Source organism: Oryctolagus cuniculus, chromosome 16 (assembly GCF_964237555.1).
Source record: "Oryctolagus cuniculus chromosome 16, mOryCun1.1, whole genome shotgun sequence".
NCBI lineage: Eukaryota > Metazoa > Chordata > Mammalia > Lagomorpha > Leporidae > Oryctolagus > Oryctolagus cuniculus.
The window spans coordinates 41,808,502-41,829,927 of NC_091447.1; the positions used below are offsets into that span (position 1 = coordinate 41,808,502).

A 21,426-nucleotide genomic window follows, 5' to 3' on the forward strand; every position below is an offset into this window, starting at 1 on the left:
CTTCAAGGTGGGGAAGTTTTGTTTGGACTTCCAGTCTGCATTGGTGCTTCTTGAACCACTTCTCTAAGTATTCACTTCTGGTTTGAATAGGTCGCTGCTTTCCAGACCTCTCAGTTCAGGGCAAATTAGTAGGTGATGCTTCTGTGGAAGGAGAAGTCTCGTTATTTGCAAGTGTGTGAAAAGAAAACTTGTTCTCATCGTGGGAAATAAATTTGTTTTTAGTTTCTTTTTTTAAAAAAATATTTTATACATTTGAAAGAGTTATGGGGCAGGGCATGTGGAAGAGAGGTCTTTAATCCTCTGGTTTACTCCCTAAATGGTCTTGATGGCCGGAACTAGGCAGATCCAAAGGCAGGAGCCAGGAACATCCTCAGGGTCTCCCACGTGGGTGCAGGGACCCAGAGACTTGGGCCATCCTCTGCTACTTTCCCAGGCACATCAGCAGGGATACTGGATCGAAAGTGATTAGCCAGTATTCCAACCCATATGGGATGCTGGCGCTGCAGGCCAAGGCTTTAACCTACTGCGCCATTGTTCTGGTCCGTGATTTTAGTTTCTTTTGACAGATCCTGCAGGAATTCAACACCCTTCCCGTGACTTCTGGTTGGAATGGACGTCCCAGGAGGAATGAGGGAAAATATTGTTCCGTTTCTTTGGAAACAGGGACTAGTTCCTGATCTGTTGCTCTCTTGGTTTTAGATCACCTTGTAGCTGCTCCGGCTCATGGCCTGCTCGGGTCCTGAATGAAGCAGGCTCCTTCAGAGGGGGTGCAGTGAGCAACCTGGGCAGGGAGGAGGCAGACACGTGATTTTTGGTAGACCAGACAACTGGAAATAGCAAGTCTTCTGAATGCAGGAGGAAGAACGTGCAGGACAGGGGCTCACTGGCAGCATCTTCAGCAATGCAGCTGCGGCTTTGAGCTCAGAGCATTGTTTCTTGAAGTCAAGACAGACCACTTTTATGCTCGCTTCGACAGCACATATACTAAAATTGGAATGATACAGAGAAGATTAGCATGGCCCCTGTGCAAGGATGACATGCAAATTCGTGAAGCGTTCCATAAAAAAAAAAAAGAAAAAAGACCACTTCTGCAACCTAGCAAGAAGTCAGCACTCTCTGTGTTGGGTTTGACATAGTTTGTGGCTGATTTTCTGTTTTGAGATGAAATATACTGTGGTCCCAACTAATCAGACATTCTGCAGGTGATTTCACTGCTGAATGTAATTTGCCTGTTGTTGGGGATACTTTGTTAAAAACCACAGGGGAGAGATGAGAAGTGAAAACAGGAGGTGACCAGCATTTAATAGGTTATGGTCCTTGCCTTGATAGCCCTTACTAAGTTTTCTAAGTTCGCCTCTTAATTTCCTGAGTGAGCCTCTTCCTCATTTAGCTATCCGTTATTAAAAGCACCCCAGCGGTGCTGCAGGAGCCTGAGAAATGCCCCAGACATGTGAGCAGTGAATGAGAAAGTGACTCCATCCTGAGGCTTGCTAGATGAATTAGAATAAATGTCCCTTTGAAAAAGGTACTTGACTGAGCTTTGCAAAAGCATAGCTTTTGTTGCCTTTCAAATTGTCTTTAATTCCTTGAGGCTGTAAAATCCACTATTAATTTGGCCATTTACTTTTAATCAAGTCCCCTATCTCTGGGTAGCATATGTATGTTTAATATTCCTGAAAATCTTCCTAACTATGGTTGAATGAGTATCTCAATTTTCCATTCTCAAAGATTGCTTGGAGAAATGTAAACATACATTTTAACAGATAAAATGAGTGATTATGAATTATTTAAAGGACCAGGTATCTTAATAGTGTAAAATATTAATGTTTTTTCTTTTTCCAGAGGAGTGGTTTCTTAGTTAATTCATGCCTAGATCATCAGAAACCCTATAGCTCAATCTTCCTTCTGGCTTTTCTCCCGTCTTTTAACATATTCAATGCAGTATTAGAGTTTTCCACAACGTGTATTATTTATTTTGCACATGATTACCTAAGAGAATTTGGGAAAAGAAGAAACAAAAGTCATTTTGCTTTTTCATACTCAGAGAAAAATGTTTGAAATAGTTTTCCCATGTTATTAAATATTTTCATATTTATTATTTAATATATAACATACATATTTAATATATAAAACACTTAATGTAAATTATTTTAGTATTTAATAAAAGCATTCCCTCAACTAGAATGCCATACTTCCTTTAATTGATCATTACTCCTCTAGCTATTTTTCATGTTTTGCTATTATAGTCACGTTATGATGAATGTTTTTTGTGCATGTATAATTTTGTACATATTTTATTATTTGTTTAGAATTAGAACTAATTTTCTAATGGTTAACTTACTGTATTGAAAAGTGTAACATCTTATAACAATACAGCTTATCGGCCGGCACCGCGGCTCAATAGGCTAATCCTCTGCCTGCGGCGCTGGCACACCAGGTTCTAGTCTGGGTCGGGGCGCCAGATTCTGTCCCAGTTGCTCCTCTTCCAGTCCATCTCTCTCCTGTGGCCCGGGAGTGCAGCGGAGGATGACCCAAGTACTTGGGTCCTGTACCCCATGGGAGACCAGGAAAAGCACCTGGCTCCTGGCTTCGGATCAGCTGCGGCGGCCATTGGAGGGTGAACCAATGGCAAAGGAAGACCTTTCTCTCTCTGTCTCTCTCTCTCTCTCTCTCTCTCACTGTCCACTCTGTCTGTTTAAAAAAAGAGAGAGAGAGAGAGAGAGAGAGAATGTATATTTAATTATATTTTTAGAGTCTAAAATGCCATGTGACAAAATCTGGTTCCCATTTCTGCTGTAATATATTGAAGACAATAGGAATGGCTGCATACTCTAACATGACAAATATGCATACCTCATGCACTCCCAGGCCAGCGAGGTGGCCCAGGCTGTGGTGGCTGTGATGGCTTCAGGCTCCGGGGAAACCCAGGTGCCTTCCAGAGCTGCTCTTTCATGGGGCCAGTTTGCAATGGGCCCTGTTTGCTGCATTTTCTCCAGTGGCTCCTTAAGGCCTCCCTGATCTTGGAGAGATGCAAATACGAACCCTAAGGACAGAGTATGAGGGACTCTGGTTTATAATTTCACCCACTGTCAAACCCTGGTGAACTTTCACTTCAGCCCAGTAAAATTCTCACGCATCCTTCTCCCTGCCCCACCCCTGAACTTGACTGTGGCATGCTCTTTCCTGGCGTCCTTTTTTCAAACTGACTCTCTGTATGCACAAAGCTCTGCTTAAAACTGTAGCTTTACACAGTCTTCCACTGTAATATTCCCAGGTTGGCTCCTTCTTTAGGATCTTTTCTTTTCTTATTTTAATTTACTTGAATGGCAGAGAGACAGAGGCAGACCAAGAAATCTTGCATCTGCTGAGTCACTCCTCAAATGCCCGCAAATGCCAGGGCTGGACAGGTGAAGTCATGAGCCTGCAAATCAACTCAGGTCTCCCATGCAGGTGGCAGAGAACTAAATACCTGAACCAGCATCCCTGCCTCCCAAGTGTACATTAGCAGGAAGCTGGTGTCAGAAGCTGGAGCCGCACACCAAGCACCGAAACTCTGATACAGGACACAATGCCTTAACCAGCATCATGATGGACAGGCAAAATATGTACCCCTAAAATTTAATTTTTTAATGATTTATTTCTTTATTTGAAAGGCAGAAATACAGAGAGAGAAAGAGAGGGAAAGAATCTTCCAACTGCTGGTTCACCCTCCCACAAATGGCTGCAATGACCCAGGCTGGACCAGGCTGAAGCCAGCAGCTAGGAGCTTGTTCTGGGTCTCCCAAGTGAGTACAGGGGTACTTGTGCCATCTTCCACTGCTTTCCCAGGCCACTAGCAGAGAGCTGGATTGGAAGTGGAGCAGCCAGGACTGGAACCAGCATCCATATGGAAAGGCTTAACCTGCTGCACTACAGAACTGGCCCCTAAAATTTAATTTTTTAAAGCAATGATTGTTGGGGGCAGGTGCTGTGGTGCAGTGAGTTAAAGCCCTGGCTTGAAGCACCGGCATCCCATTTGGGCGCTGGTTCTGGTCCCAGCTGTTCCTCTTTCGGTCCAACTCTCTGCTATGGCCTGGGAAAGCAGTGGGAGATGGCCCAAGTCCTTGGGCCCCTGTGCCCACGTTGGGGACCCAGAGGAAGCTCCTGGCTCCTGGCTTCGGATTGGTGCAGCTCTGGTCATTGCGGCCATCTGGGTAGTGAACCAGCGGATGGAAGACCTCTCTCTCTGTCTCTACCTCTCACTGTAACTCTGTCTTTCAAATAAATAAAAATAAGATAATAAAGCAGTGGTTGTTTAAACCAACATCTCAAGGTTTCTATTCTGTCACATTTTGGCTATTATATTCTCCCCTTACACGTGTGATTAGGACTGGCATTATAATCTGAGGCAGTATGTACATCATTCATCCCAATACAGAAGTATTGGGATATGACTTCTGACCCTCTCCGTTTGATCAGTTCCGTGTTGTAGCAGTTATCCTACAGGTAAAGGTAGCCAGGGAGATGTGATCACTGGCTGGATTACTGGAGGGTCTGTGGAGGTGGTCGGGGTGTGGGAATTGGAAGTATGCTAACAACTGAGAAAGTAAAATGCACTTCAAGCATTTTGAGGTCCACTGGTAGAAAACAGAGCTGAAGGGCAGCAAAGGTGTGAGTGATAAGAAAATTGACACAGAGAATGAGAGCCTCTGGCTTATTCTGATCAGCATTCTATTAATAAAAATTGAAGACAGCTACTTACCAAAAGAGAAGAAAACTAATATAAAACTCACAGACACTGAGATACTTTTTGTTGCCTGCTAGAAGTAAAGTAACAGGTCTGAATGCAATAACGTATCAGCAGGATCTGGCCCCAGCAGTTTTGTGCAATACTGACCGTGGTAAATGATTCAAGAGCCATGCCATCAAAATAAACAGATTCCATTTCCATCACAAATTTTACACATACTCAGGTGGCTGTGGTAAAGAGAATTAGCCACACAGCACGGTATGGGAGTTTTAATTATGACAGTAAGATAACACATTTTTATAGGCAGGTTACATTCAAACTGGGAAAGTTGAGGATCATGAGAATTTTCTTTTTAGATACATATTAGTTTAGACAATGACATCATAGCATTGAATAAATTAAGTATTGCCACTATTTAGCTATGCCTCAAACCACCTCCTTCATACACATACTGGCTTTTATCTCTTCCTATGATTACATCTGTACCAGGAATTAGCACCAACGCTTATGATACTGTTTATTTTTTGCAGTTCATTCAGCTCCTTAATAAAACTCATCCATATTCAGTTCAGCCTATATGAGTCACACTGCACTGTCAGCCAGAATATTAATATTTCAGGATATAATCCAATAGAGATCAGAAGGTACTATAAGGATAATTCTCCAATTTAGCATTTCCTATTTATTCAGTGCAGGTACATTTTACTATGAATAGCTGTTACCTCACCATGTTTCTTTCTTAGACCAGAATTCACAAAGATTAATTGATCACAGATATTAAAATCTGATGGCTGTATGCAAAGTCACAATAATTCTCTAATATGAGCCTAATTTCCAGGATTTGGGGGACTCTGTAGCTAGTATATTTAACAAATAATGTAGAACTGTATATCCTGAGCCCCTGTCAAGATGTTTCATCTTTATAGAAAAGGGCTGGAAGAAAGAAGGGAAAAAAGAGGCTATATGAAGGCAAGAAAGTAGGACTAGAGGGAGGAAAGTAGGAAGGGAGGGAGAGAGAGAGATTGGAAAGGAGGGAAGGAAGGATTGAGCTATCATCTTACCATTTCCCCACATGCCAGGAGAAAGGGAGTTAAATATATGTCAGGAGTACAAATGCTGGCCTGAAGATTGGGTAAGACTGTTGTTTTACATCTGGTATCAACTACAATCAAGAAGTTATTCTCCCACTTTCTGCTTGCCAGAGTCATGGCTCCACCTACATGAATCAGAGTAGCAGCTATACCAAGGAATGATCCTCTTTGCTCATGTGTATAAGTTTATGGACCTGGGTCTAGCTGCAATGTCTGCAATAGGATTATGTGACTATTTTCTAAGTCTTATAGTCACGTGTGTGTGTGTGTGTGTGTGCTGTATTCCTTTCTTCCCCTCCCACCCTTCCCTCCCTCTCTACCCTCCCTTCCTTCATTTCGTACTTCCTCCCTTATTAATGGAATATCTATTGCACTGCTGGTAAATTGATGACCTCCAGGAGCTATGAGAGATATAAACGTGGGAGCAAATAAAGAATGATGTAATAGTAATACTTTCTGATAAGTTGAATTTATTGGCTAGTATCCACACACTTTAGGTCATTATAAGGCTGCTATAAGGTCACAATTCAAGCATCTTGGGGAAAAGTACTGGTAGCAAGATATTACTGCTACATAGAATTAGAAAACTAAAATTGTGTTGCTATCAAAACTGTCCTATGTTTGTAATCTACAATTGTTCCTGAGCTAGTTTACACCAGAATAAATCAGGGTTAAGCTATCTTGAAAATTATGTATCTTTATGGTTATTGCACCTTGGAAACTAGAGGTTAATTGAATTAGGATCTTTGAGGGCTAGACCACTGTATCAACATTTTAGTGTTTATTACAACATTTGGGCTATTAATGAATCAGAGATGACAAATATTCTCTGATTTATTAGAAAAGTGGGTTATTAAGAATCACAGTGATCTTTGAAGTTTCTAAGACCTCTGTTACTAATCCAGGAAGAAAGGAAATGAGAGAACAGTTTGTAATAGGAAATCTGTACAAAAGTATTTACATAACCAAGAGAACCCTCTGGAGAAAGGAGGAATTTGCAGGTAAATTAATGCAATGGATTCACAGGACAAAAATGGGGGGTGGGGAGCAGGTGACTAGAAGGCCCAACGGTGCACTTCACAATGAATAATTCCATCAGAATTATGCGTGCAAATTAGATCAATTAAAGAAGAAGATGCTCCGTCACACACTGGTCTAAGAGCGAACAGTCGTGGGAACAGAAGTAAAAGTAATTCCAGCTGAGAGTGTGGAGATCACCCCAGGTGGAAAACAAAAATAACTCCTGAAGGAATGAGAGTAAGTGAATGTGTTATTTATTTTCTTTCCTTTTAAAGGTTGACGCTTTAGGAAAAAAAAAAAACTCATGCATATTTTGCTTGGCTTTTTCTACATTTATACTGTCCTTGATAAGCAACAATCACAGCAAAACCCACACAAATAACAGATACAAAACTTTCCCCACAAACTCAAAAAGTCAACTAAAAGCTGATTCACAGTGATGACCCTCGCTTTATCAAAATTTGGAGAATTTCATTTAATCTTCTACTATGTTAGAATTTTTCTACGGTCACTTAAATAAAATGTTTGTTGCTAACTAAGGCATGACAAGGGAAAAGTGAAAACAGAACATGTTATTTCAAGAGAAAGCATATGTATGAAAGTTCAGTCCATATTATAAGCATATTATAAGCCTTTTGGAACAAAAAGTTTTATTCCTGCTTTCGTAATCCTAGGATAGTATTTTTTTTTTCTTTGACAGGCAGAGTGGACAGTGAGAGAGAGAGACAGAGAGAAAGGTCTTCCTTTTGCCATTGGTTCACCCTCCAATGGCCGCTGCGGCTGGCGCACCGTGCTGATCCGAAGCCAGGAGCCAGGTGCTTCTGGACTCCCATGCAGGTGCAGGGCCCAAGCACTTGGGCCGTCCTTCACTGCACTCCCAGGCCACAGCAGAGAGCTGGCCTGGAAGAGGGGCAACCGGGACAGAATCCGGCGCCCCGACCGGGACTAGAACCTGGTGTGCTGGTGCTGCAAGGCGGAGGATTAGCCTATTGAGCCACGGTGCCGGCCAGGATAGTACTTTTAAAGGGAATGTATGGAATTATTTCTGAGAAGTGTGTTATATATACTCAACATTTTTAAATTGTAATGAGAACATCACATTCCTCATATTCTCTAAAACCTTTAGATGTTTTAATTTTGATAATCTGATAGATAAATAAATATTTGAATTTTTATTTCCCTAAATATTAGTGAGATTGAATACATTTTCGTACTTGCATTTTCTTTTCTATGAATTGACTACTACCTTGTTTGGGGTCTAACTTCTTATTGGACTGCTTGTCCTTTTCTAATTGAATTGTAGGAATATTTTGAATATTACTGATGAAATTTTTTATTTCCATCACATTGCCAATATTTTCTCCTGGGGTGTCCCCGTCTATTCATTGTCAGCACTTTTTGTTTTTAATTTATCAGAAGTGTTAATGTTTGATATCGCCAAACTTAGAAAATTTTGTGTCTTTTCCTAAGATCTCCCCTGTTCCAAGGCTGTAACTACAGTCTGTTACTTTCTTTATTATTCTGTGTTGTCTTTTACATTTAGGCATTTAATACATATAATACTTAGTATTATATTTGCTGTATAGAACAATATAATGTTTTTTCAAAATATTTACACAGTTTACTGGAAAGCATTTATGGAATAATCTGCCATTTCTCTATTGATATAAAACCCTGCCTCTCTCATGATCTAATTAACCAAATATATCTGGACCAGTTTCTGGATTGTCTATTCATCTGATGTGGTTGTTTATTCCTTAGCCAACTCCACATATTTTAATTACTACTATGCTTTATAATACAATTTAATGACTTGAAAATCATCTCCTTTTATTTTTAAATATTGCTTTGACTATCACTATGCATATTCTCTCTTTTTTTTTTTTTTTTTTTTGACAGAGTTAGAGAGAGACAGAGAGAAAGATCTTCCTTTTCCGTTGGTTCACCCTCCAAGTGGCCAGATCCAAAGCCAGGAGCCAGATGCTTCCTCGGGGTCTCCAATACGGGTGCAAGGCCCAAGCACTTGGGCCATCCTCCACTGCCTTCCCAGGCCATAGCAAAGAGCTGGACTGGAAGAGGAGCAACAGGGACAGAATCTGGCGCCCCGACCGGGACTGGAACCTGGGGTCCTGGCGCTGCAGGTGGAGGATTAGCCTAGTGAGTATATCATTCTTAACCATTGGTTGGCAAAGATAAAGTTTGATAAAACTATATATGTACAATACTGATACATAAGCATTTATTTGTTTTGTTTCTGTTTTTTTTTATTTTAGCTCCCATATTCTCCCTTGGAGGGGGACTGAGAATTCACTTGTTAAATGTAGTGTTAAACACACAATTCAAAGCTTATACTCATTTAGAATTAAAAATAATTACCCTTAAAATACCTTAGTTAGCTAAAATAGTTTTAGTTCCCTAGTATTTTTACAACTGATTAACTAATTTAGAGATTTTTGCCTTTAATTAGAAGGTCCAAAACAGTACCAAATAAACAAATTAAAAAAAAATCTATGGGGAACACCAGAACACCTTAGTCTTGTTTGTATAATTATCATTAGTGTCTATGACTTGAGGCCAATAAACTGAAAGATAACTTTGATGCTAAGTTATATTCATTGCACCTGGTCTCTGGTGGAGTTGTTCATTTTTCTTCATCAGTTTCTCAATCTTGACATTATTAACATTTTGGGCTGGATAATTCTTGGCTGAGGGAGAGGGATTAGCTGTCCTGTGCATTGTAGGATCTACCGACATTTCTGGCTCTACAAACTCTACGCTAGGGGCTATCTGCCCACCCAGCATCCCAATCCCAGCTATGACAGTCAACAGTGTCTTTAGACATTCCTGCGTGTCCCACAGAGTTATATCATTCGGAGTTGGTTATCTCATCTCATGGACTTTGTAGTTAGCAGTCTCACCTAAGTCTTTCAGTGAGAAACCACTTTAGGTATTCATGGGAGTACAGTTGTAAATTACAAAGACATTTGAAACATTGAATTTTGACTTTATTAAAAATCCATCAATATGCATAAATGGGTTGAGTAGGTACTTATCCACAGATTCCAAAATAATTTAACAGGTGCTTCACTTTAAATGACTTTTCTGAGGTTTGTGAGAAGACCTGCCAGTCTGAGCTGGTTGCTTTCTTGTCTAACAGTTTAGCTGGAATTGTTCTCAATAATATTTCAAACATATATCATAGCTCTTAGTGCCTGATGTCATCTAACCCATAGATACTCCACCCATAGATACTACCATAGACAACTAATCGTGTCACCTAGATAAGGGGGAGGGAGCTGAATGGAACCACAGAGCTAGTATTTGTCCTTCATCATATTCATTTTTATCCTCACTCAGGAAAATGTCGTGAGAGAGTTTGTCAGGGCTCTAAATGAGATGTTGGCTCCAGTTAAGCATTGCTCCAGAAGACTAAGTATTTGTTTGTAGTATCTGAGACTCAGTTAATCTTAGATTTCAGAGCTAGCTCTGATTGAAACCACTAGCATTTCTATTTACCCTTTTTCCTGCATGTTGACATTGTGTAAATAAATATTTAGACACTAAGTGGCTAAATCAACATGCCTACAAATTTGAAAATTAGAAAGGAAAAACTGTCATCATTAAGATGTTTCTTAAATTTGCATATTTTGTTGTATATCAATAGTGCTAATTAAAATCAAGCAGGACAAAATGAAAGCCCCATTTTGTTACAATTCACGTAAAAAAAGATGACAAACTTGGAGTAATTTAAGGACATTTTTGCTTACATGATTTGGAAATATATAATTGGCTAAAAAATTCATTTCATTTTTTAAGTTTCTAAAACACAGAGACATATTGCTAGGTTACATTTAAGATTCTTCTGCTCATTATAACCATGCTGTTTTATGTAAATAAAGGGCCTTTGAAAATAAAAACAGTTTACATTCATTCAATTAACACTAATTGAGCACATATATTATGCAGATGCTGTACCAGGTGCTGGTAAGACTGAGTTGAATAATTACGGTGCCTGCCCTTGGGGAGCTCACAGTCCACAAGGGTAACAGAGTTAAGTGACTCATGGCAATGGGAGGTGGTGAGGGCTGGAGGTCTCAGTGCACAGTGGGGGTTCCTACAGAAGACAGGCTGTTATGGTGATGTGTGGGATTCATTTCATGGAGAAGAATAAAGTAGAATTATGTTCTTCACAGTTACATCGGCTGGAGTTAAGCAAAGGCTGGGTAGTAGTTAATCTCTCTTTCTGTTTCTTTATTGCTGCACTTACTGTTGACAAATCAGGCCAGTGGTATATTTAGCAGTAACAACACTCCAAGTCAAAGGCAATTTCTCTAGTTATTTGGTACTGTTGGTTTCAAAGCAGATTTCTTTCTCCTATGTGCACAGTTTTCACTAGTATTATACGAGAACAGAAAAAACTTCATGTGATAAAATGCATAGAAGAATATTGTATCAAAAACTTGATCAATGGGGCTGGTGTTGTGGTACAGTGGGTTAAGCCATCACCTGTGACACCAGCATCCCATAGTTCATGTCCCAGCTGCTCCACTTCCAATCCATCTCTCTGCTAATGTGCCTGGGAAAGCAGCAGACAATGACCCCAGTAATTGGGCCCCTGCCACACATATGAGAGACCGTAATGACACTCCCAGCTCCTGGCTTGGGCCTGCCCATTGTGGTAATTTCGGGGAATGAACCAGCAGATGGAAGATCTCTCTCTCTCTCTCTTTCTCTCTCTTTCCTTCTCTCTCTGTAGCTGTCTTTCAAATAAACAAACACATCTTTTAAAAAAATACTTAAGGGCCAGCACTGTGGCACCTCGAGTTAAGCTGCTGTCTGCAGTGCTGGCATCCCATATGGGTGCTGGTTGGAATCCCTGCTGCTCCACTTCTGATCTGGCTCTCTGCTGGTGCACCAGGGAAGGCAGAGGGGAATGGCCCAAGTCCTTGGGCCCCTGCACCCATGTGGGAGACCTGGAACAAGCTCTTGGCTCCTGGCTTTGAATTGCCCAGCTCCAGCTGTTGTGGCCATCTGTAGGGTGAGCCAGTGCATGGAAGACCTCTCCTCTCTCTGTCATTCTGACTTTCAAATAGATAAATAAATCTTGAAAAAAAATTAAAAAAAAAAAAAACTTGGTCAGTTTGAACATAATCCACTTTTCCAAAGTTCATGTCACTCCAAACTTCAAAGAACTGAAAACAGTTCCTGCCAGTTTGGGTTTTGTTTTGTTTTGTCTTTGTTTTTTCCATAGTAAAATAGTGGCTAAAGATTTGAGCTTATCTTTAAGTAAATATATTTAACGAAACAAAACCCAAGCCAACAAGATTCAGGCATACTTGTCTTTTGTGGTGCGTAGGGTATACCCAAGTGCATCACATCAAGGGCACCAGCAGCACCAACGTGCCCAGGTTTCCCAGGTTTGTTCACTTACCAACATGCCCTGCTCCTGGCCTGCTGCTCAGAGCCTCCTGGTCTTCCCGCCCTTGCACTTCGCCAAGACATATCCTCAAGAAATAATCAGGTGTTTACATCTTGGTATAAATTGAAGTCACTGAATTGTGTCTTCCGGGGTCACTTATGTTTAAAGTATACTCTGAGTTTGTATACAATACGTTATTGATGTTTGTGACTAGGAAAAGGAGATCATGTTGAACGGCTTACGCTAAATCCAGCCCGGGTTTAGAACTTTGCAGACTGTAAAGTGGGAGGTGCTTAATGAGTACATTGAGGCAGACTGTCTGCATGTGCTCACTACGTATTAGCTGTTTGAGTGAGGAAAGAAAGTATGTAATGTTATAATTTCAAATGATGCTAGCAGAAGCGTGTATTAGAGATCATATACTCACTGTTTGCTTTACAGGTTAGAGAATTAATGGTAAGCAGTTGAAAACCTAGAGACCCAGGGAAGTACAGCTGGAAAGCACTCAGATCTGAACAAATTCCATTTCCCACCGGGTGGCATACCATTGCCTACCAAACAGGTAACCAAATCTCCAGTGCAAAAGGCTGAAAATAAACAGAGTTTGTAAAACATAAATCTCAGAACTAGCATTTGGATGATTCCATTATTGTCTCTGATTCTTCTTTACTGTGACACCAACTCTCTGAAGGGTGACTATTGACCAATGATTTTAACTTTTACCTTTTCAAAGATACACTAACCACCTGATCTTCATGTTCTGTTTTCATTTCATCATCCATGGTTCTCTGTCAGTACAGTGAGTGTATATGATATTCCATCTTCACTGAGACCATTAAACTCTGTCTTATGAATCATTTTTATCAAATAGATGTTCTATTTACATTTGGAAATCAAATGTTCCTTATATTTTACCAGCCTGTAGTTGCAAAATGTAATCATATTCCTTTTAATAGGCTTTATGATGACAGCCCTGTCATGTTCAACTATAGGGAATCCAGTCTCTAACCAACTTTTACCAGAGAATTTTTCAATGTTTATTTATTAATATCTACTTGAAAGGCAGAGAGAGGGAAAGAGGTGGGGGAGAGAGAGAGAGAGAGAGAGAGAGAGAGAGAGATTTCCATTCTCTGGTTCACTCTCCAAATGCCCACAACAATCAAGACTGGACCAATACAAAGCCAGAAGCTTTCAACTCTATTCAGTTCTCTCGCATGAGTGGAAGGGGCCCAAGCTCTTGCACCATCATCCAGTGCTTCCTAGAACGCATTAGCAGGAATCTGAGTGGGAGGTGAAGTAACCAGGATCAAACCGGAACTCTGATGTGGGATGCAGGTGTCCCAGAGTCTTAACCCACTGTGCTCGACACCTGTCCCTATCCAGGAATGTATGTTCTCCACAAATGGAGCCTATCTTCAGGGGTCTCATCAGTCTTCTGTTTTGTACTCTCCCCAGGGATCTGCTGCTTGATCCATTGCAGGTCATCTCCTGATCTGATATTCTGAGAATGCCACAGCGCCGGCCCCCAACTTATGCGTGTTTTAGAAAGTTTCACTAAATATTCTGGGGGTTACAGAAGATGAACTTCCTGGGCCAGTGCTAAATGTGGCGTCGCTCAGAACACATCCTCGCACAGGGTAGCTCCTACGTGCCTGCCTGCCCAGTTCTAAGTCTCCCTCTTCTTCTTTAGGGAAGTGCTGTCTTCCCTCCAGGAAAGTGTTGGACATTTCTATGCTTCAGATTTCACCTTTTCTCTCATTTCATTTTCTGTCCTGAAGCTGCCACTTTCCATGTTGACTGACCATGGGAAGTCCTGTTTTTTACCGAGTGGCCATGCCTCATGGTCTTCTAAGGAAAACCATATTGGAATATCTCATCAGATACAGCGCAATTTTCAAGTCCATGATCCCTAGTCTTAAAAGCCTCCAAGAGAGTAACATGGACAATTTCATCCAGGCTGAGATTCGTCAAACCCAACTCAATAATCTGCTATGGATTATATTGTCTGGACCTCCCAGTCATCTCAGGCAAGGTGGCGGCCAAACCCTGAGCAAATATTTAGAAAATGGTCAGGACATTCTTTGACAAAATGTAATGATAAGGGAATCTTGAAAAATATATCTTTACTTCTTGTCTTAAATTACATTACAAGAGTGCTTTAGGAGAGTTGTCAGTTGTTGGGGTAGTTCATATATGATTTTACACTATTTCAGATCAATTGTATACTGATGGTAAGTGAAAAGTTATCAGAATGTTAACCAACTGGCATTGACTTCCTGAATTTCTTAATCTTAGTATTCGAGGATTGAGACTCAGAACAACTGAGAATGGTTGCTCACCCTAGATTCTAGCTTATTCAACTTGCAGAGCCCTCTGGTGAAGGGGCTCAAACACCAGCAGGTATTATCCTACCCTGCTGTGGTGCAGCCTTGGGGTTTGTTTCCTTGGTACAACATTCTCCCTTACCCCATTTCTCAACGTAAAAAGCAAAGGCATATGATATTTTTCATATATAACAAGTTCACGTTTTTCTTATCATCAATATGTGAAGACACATCTTTCAGAGAGTAGACATTCAGATGGTCATTCTGCAACCAGCATCTATAATGAGAGGTGCTATTATTTCTGACAGCAGGAAGTGGTGAGTCATCTTATTTGGTAATCACAGTTTGCTGGTTGTCAAGAAAAAAGCATTTTAAATATTGCCTAGCATTACTTAGCCCTCTGCCCCTCCTCGTCAATGCTGCTGCTGTGTCTCCTGAGAGACCCAATATGTTAGGGCATGTCCACTGAAAATTGAAACTGTATAATCTATTACAATGCAAAACAGAAATCAAGCTCATGCTGTGGCTAGCATTGAAACAGGCTTGTTACATTTATAAAGATTGCACGGGTAAGAGCAGCCCCAGTTGACCAACATATGGGCACTGATGAGGCTGTGTGTTTCTCATTTAATTTATAGTTGGATCGTCTACCTCTGAGATTTAACTAGCTTTTCCATGGTACATTTCGCACCTGTGCAATGTCACTAATCCCAGAGACTATTTTCTTTTTTATCCTGTGGAATTATCCAGAGAGGCCAATTAAGGGGGGAAAAAAAGCAATTCTGGGAAACAGAAATGTGTTGCATCCCAGAGGTTAGAGACAGACCACATGAGGAAAAATGAATTCATCTCTGAATTTACTACTGCAATTTAAAAAATAATGTCTTATGTACATAGAAATACTGATGCATACTTTAGGGACATTTTAATAAGATTTTTAAAACCTCTGTCGATTCCTAATGTTTATGACTTAGATATTTTCAAAGATTGATAACTACAGATAAGTAAGTCTTCCATCTCTTTTCACCAAAAAGGATAGAATTTATATCTCATAACTTCCATGTCAGCTAGAGCAAAGTTGAAGATGCCCTCATTGCTATCTTATAAATGAAGAGACCATAACACAAAGACATTGCAACAGCTTTACCCATAATTTACCTCATAATCGGAGAGCATTTCTGAAATACGACCAAGTCAGTTCTTACATCCTTAAGAGCTATCTGGTGGGAAAGCGCTTCCAGTTCTCTCTCTCTCTCTTTCTCTCTCTCTCTCTCTCTCTCCTGAAAAACATAGTTTATTTGCTATTTTCAAAATATTTACTTTTTGGTAGTTTTTCAGAGTGATAATCATTCCCCCCCAAAAAACAAAATATCAGATACTAAAAGTTTTGTGAAATCTAAGTATAGATGGGGCCAGGGCTGTGGTGTAGCAGGTAAGGCCGCCGCCTCCAGTGCCGGCATTCCATCCGGGTGCTGGTTCGAGTCCCAGCTGTTCCACTTCCGATCCAGCTCCCTGCTGTGGCCTGGGAAAGCAGTGGAAGCTGGACCCCTGTCCCCACATGGGAGACCCTGAAGAATCTACTGGCTCCTGGCTTCAGATTGGCCCAGCTCCAGCTGTTGAGACCAATTGGAGAGTGAACCAGAAGATGGAAGACCTCTCTCTCTCTCTTTCTGCCTCTCCTTTGCTCTCTGTGTAACTCTGACTGTCAAATAAATAAATAAATCTTCAAAAAAAAAAAAAACTAATTCTAAGTAGAGACTGACTCTGAATATATGTGGGTATTTCAAAAAGTTCACAGAAAAGAATTAAAAGATAAATTTATTTTGTTGCAATAAAATTGAAACCATGCAGTTTATTCCTAATATGTATTTTAGATGAACGCTTTGAAGAACCCCTGCAGAAATGAGTAAGGGCAATATTTGTGCCCTTTCAAGTTTCAGTGAAGCCCAATTTTTGCTTTTGCCATGTATGTCAGGATTGTGGTCTTTTATACTTACTATTGTTTTCAAATTTTAAAATTTATGTTTGACCTGATTCAATAATTGTAGTGAAATTTGGTACAATGTAGTTAAATCTGACAATTAATGGAAGATTTTATGGAGTCTTTCCACATATATGAGAATGATTTCATAGTGCCCTAATTGCTTATACAACTGATCACATGTAGTTAAGATAAAATTATTGGCCAGTGCTGCAGCTCACTAGGCTAATCCTCCGCCTGCAGCGCTGGCACCCCGGGTTCCAGTCCCGGTTGGGGTACCGGTTCTGTCCTGGTTGCTCCTCTTCCAGGCCAGCTCTCTGCTGTGGCCCAGGAGTGCACTGGAGGATGGCCCAGGTCCTTGGGCCCTGCACCTGCATGGGAAACCCGGAGGAAGCACCTGGCTCCTGGCTTCGGATTGGCACAGCGCGCATTGCAGCCATAGCGGCCACTTGAGGGGTGAACCAACAGAAAAAGGAAGACCTTTCTCCCTCTCCCTCTCTCTCTCTCTCTCTCTCTCTCACTGTCTAACTCTGCCTGTCCAAAAAAAAGATAAAATTATAGCAAATCATTATAATATTTAATTTTGAACAAGGGACCTGGCTACATTACAGAGAGTTCTAGTGAAATATAAAAGCTAACTGATATAATTCCTTTTTGTTTGGTTCAATCTAACAATTTCAGAAACCTGAAAGAATTGTGCCAGTCCTGATGCAGATTGTCCCTTTTCCTTAAAGAATTCAGTCAATGAATTAATAAGCATTAAGAATTTTAGGCTGAAAGAAAGTTAGGAAACTGAAGCCAGTATTGTAAGACACCTGACTTTTTGAGTTTTTTAGATATGTGTATCTTTTCGTTGCCTTTTTTGTTGCTTCCTTTAGCTAAAATAAATACTTGGGGCATGGCTATGGGAAGAGGATGGAATGACTTTTCCTATAAAACTTACTCTTAAAACTTCTTAGGTTTTATAATGAAATAAAATTCACTTGGGGAATTTCATAACATTTTCCATAAGACTGATGGAAACATCTTCGGACTCTGAGACGCTCTGAACGGAGATTGCCTGTTCATTTTAGTGATTTGATTATTTGAATTCTCTCTGTTCTCAAAAGAATTTGAGGAGGTTCCCACAAACACACACAGCAAAACACTAAGATGATAAATAAATTAGGAAACTGAGGAGACGGGAAAATGAAAAACCTTAATGAAGCTTTAAAAATTGCAGGAAAATGGATTCCTTTTGACACTGATAGCGCTGGACCTCAACTGTGCATTGGCATCGCCTGGGAAATTGTTTGAAGCACCGGCGGTTGGACCCCACCTCAGTCAGTTACAGCAGAACCCTCAGGGTAGGCCTTGATCCCTGCTACTTTCAGAAAATTATGTGGATTGTTTATTATAGTTAGGCTATTTCTCATTAAAATTATTTTAAGAAAATTAGGCGAGTTATGCAACCAGGATTAAGAATCATTGCCTTAGACCAAGAAACAAAATGATAAAGACAAAGAAGAACAAACAACAGCCAAATAAACAAAAAACTTTTGCATTTTCTCCTTTTCAGTGTAAAGAAAATGTTGACTCCCACTTCAACACATTCTCTCTCCTACATCATTCCTGCATTCAATTGAAATGGACTCATTTTTTATTTCAGGAAAAAAATCATTGTCTGTACCTTGTTTTCAAGCTACTTTATGAATTTGTGGAAGCAGACATCGAAAAAGCGTGCCTGAGATGCAGAAGGGTTACAAGCTCAACAGCAATGCAAATATGGCACAGGGGAGAAAGAGGCCATTCCCTGAGACTGAACAGGATGCTGTAAAAATCACAAAGGGCTTCCTGGAGGAAGAGGCATTTGTTCCAGGCCTTGACTGCTGAGCAACTGCTCTTGGTGACAAATGCACCTGTTGCTGAGGGAAGAGTGACAGAGGCTGAGAACAGCTTCAGAGTATATACAAGCAGTTCACGGGTAGGTGAGCAGGCCCGTGAGTCATAAAGGCAGATAAATCATTACATTCACAAGTGATTCTTATACTACACTTCTTAGAAGACTTTTTTCCCCCATTTGGCTACTCTGGAGATAAAGAAAATTGCTGGTGATGTACATGTGGAAGGGTAACTAATTGAAATATTGCTTTTCCTTGTTCTCTTTCCCCCCAAACGTTTTCTGTTTCTATTTAAAATTTTTTAAAAATACTTTTCACTTTATCTGAGAGATAGAGAGAGGCAGAAATAAAGAGCAATCTTTGATCTGCTGCTTTGCCCCCCAAATGCCCATGGCAGCCTGAGCTATGCCAGGCTAAAACCAGGAGCACAGAACTCCCCATAAACTGGAGTGAACTTGTTAAATTGACTGAACTGGTCTTATCTACATAATGGTGATAAAAGTAGGTTCTGATCCTATAGGTGAGCGATAAAGACAAAATAAGGTAATATAAGTAAAATGTGGAAGTCTAGATTCAAGCTTAGGCTAACATCACAAAACCTGCTTCTATAACTTTATTCCTATATCCCCTCCCTAAGATTCTTTTTTTCTAAGATTTATTTATTTATTTGAAAGTCAGAGATACACAGAGAGGAGAGGCAGAGAGAGAGAGAGAGAGAGAGAGAGGTCTTCCGTCTGCTGGTTCACTCCCCAGATGGCTGCAACTGCCAGAGTTGAGCTGATCCGAAGCCAGGAGCCAGGAGCTTCTTCCGGGTCTCCCACATGGGTGCAGGGGCCCAAGCATTTGGGCCAACTTTTACTGCTTTCCCAGGCCACAGCAGAGAGCTGGATCGGAAATGGAGCATCCGGGTCTCGAACCGCCGCCCATATGGGATGTCGGCATTTCAGGCTAGGGCGTTAACCCACTGAGCCACAGCGCTAGCCCCCCTGATTCTTTATTATAAATAAATATCTATCTGTGCTGTTAGTAAAACCTATGAACTCAGGGCCAGTGTGTGGCATAGTGGTTAAGTCACCACTTGGGGTACCTGCATTCCATATTATAGTGCCTGGTAAGAATCTGAGCTCCTCTGCTTCTGATCCAGCTTTGCTGATGCGCACGTGGGAGGCAGCAGGGAATACTCAAGTAATTGGGTCCTGCATGGAGTCCTAGATTCCTGGTTTTGGCTTGGCCCAGCCTTAGCTATCGTGGGAATTTGGATGGAAAACCAGTGATAGAAGAACTCACTCTCTCTCTCCCTCTCTCTCTTTCTCCCTCTCCTCTGTGTGTGTGTACCTGCCCTTAAATAAAACGAACATAAACAAATAAAATATATATACACAGGAATAAACGAAAGCATAGGAATGCTGTCAGCAGAAGTCTAGTCCTATTACCCTCCTTCCTGATAATATGAGAACTCTGATGAGGAGGAAGGAGGGCTGAACAGATCCAGACCCCAACCTGCCACACTCCCAATGAGAGATCATGAAAGAGAGTCATTCCTCTTGCTACCTAGTCTGCTCTTCCAGGTTGTCTCTGTATAGGTTTTCCTTCTCCTGTGACTGCTGATTTTTCTCTGCCAGTGACTACTTGTCATTTACATTCATTGTGCTCTGATAAAAGGCTGTCATAACTTTAAAACAGGCAGTTCCACCAAAGTAACCTTCAAAGAAACCTTGCCAAATCAGATGATTATAGATCTCTGTCTCACTGCTCCTTATCTTAAAATGAATATTTGAGAAAGAAATCCTTTTGCCACATACTTGCTGGGAAGGAAAATGGATTGTGCTTTCCATTCATGAGGGAGGAGTTTTGATGACTGTCGAGATACTCTGTACTTTATGCACCTGTCATTTTGCCCAGTCATAGTAGTTTTGCTTTCTGACAACTTGTTCATTATTATAAAAAGACCAGTGGGAAGGTGAACTAAAAAGGACAAGGAATTCCTAAATGGTGCTTGTTGAGCTATGACTTCTCCATAAACCTAGTTAGAAGTAACAGTGTCTTTTTTTTTTTTTTGATAGGCAGAGTGGACAGTGAGAGACAGAGAGACAGAGAGAAAGATCTTCCTTTTCCATTGGTTCACCCTCCAATGGCCGCTGTGGCTGGCGCACCGTGCTGATCCAAAGCCAGGAGCTAGGTGCTTCTCCTGGTCTCCCATGTGGGTGCAGTGCCCAAGCACTTGGGCCATCCTCCACTGCACTCCCGGGCCATAGCAGAGAGCTGGCCTGGAAGAGGGGCAACCGGGACAGAATACGGTGCCTTGACCAGGACTAGAACCCAGTGTGCTGGCGCCGCAGGCGAAGGATTAGCCTAGTGAGCCACGACGCTGGCCGTAACAGTGTCTTAAATTTTGCTTTTGCTTGATACCATATCCCACTGTCTTACTTGGGGAGTATTTATTTATTTGTTTAAAAAGTAGAGAAGCAGAGATAGACCTTGCATCCATGGTTCATTTCACAAATAGTCACAATAGCCAGGACTGGGCCAGGCTAAAGCCAGGAGCCTGGAACTCAGTCTGACTCTCCCACATGGGTATCAGGGGACTGGAGTACTTGGGTTGTAACATGCTGATTCTCAGAGTGTCCATTAACAGAAAACTGGAATTGAAGCAAACTGGGAATTGAATCCAGGCATTCTTCAATACGGGTTGCAGGTACCCCAACCAACATCTTAACCACTATGATTTTTGAAAACCTTATTATACAGTAATTTGATAGGATAGATATTTCCATTTTGATACATTCAGAAAGAAAAAGAGAGGGGGAAAGAGAGAAGAGTGAGAGAGGACTGATACATATCTAGAGAATGGATGTCTTCAAATGTGATTATAGAAACATTAGTAACTAATTTGTGGGGCAATGTTTGGGGGAGTTTTTTTTTACATTATTCTTTAGGATATTATTTTTCTAGAATATACCTCTATAATTTCTGCTAATAACT

The 21,426-nt window shown here is 40.9% G+C and overlaps 1 long non-coding RNA gene and 1 other non-coding gene across 2 annotated transcripts; both read left to right on the forward strand.

Moving 5' to 3' along the window:
* Positions 1-960: 960 nt before the first annotated feature.
* Positions 961-1,067, forward strand: LOC127492710 (U6 spliceosomal RNA). Its single transcript, XR_007922407.1, has one exon. It is a non-coding gene; the product is annotated as a U6 spliceosomal RNA (small nuclear RNA).
* An 11,633-nt stretch (positions 1,068-12,700) lies between these two features.
* On the forward strand, positions 12,701-20,219 carry LOC138845897 (uncharacterized). The gene is made up of 2 exons (XR_011383205.1): positions 12,701-12,821; positions 18,213-20,219. It is a non-coding gene; the product is annotated as an uncharacterized lncRNA (long non-coding RNA).
* Positions 20,220-21,426: the final 1,207 nt, after the last annotated feature.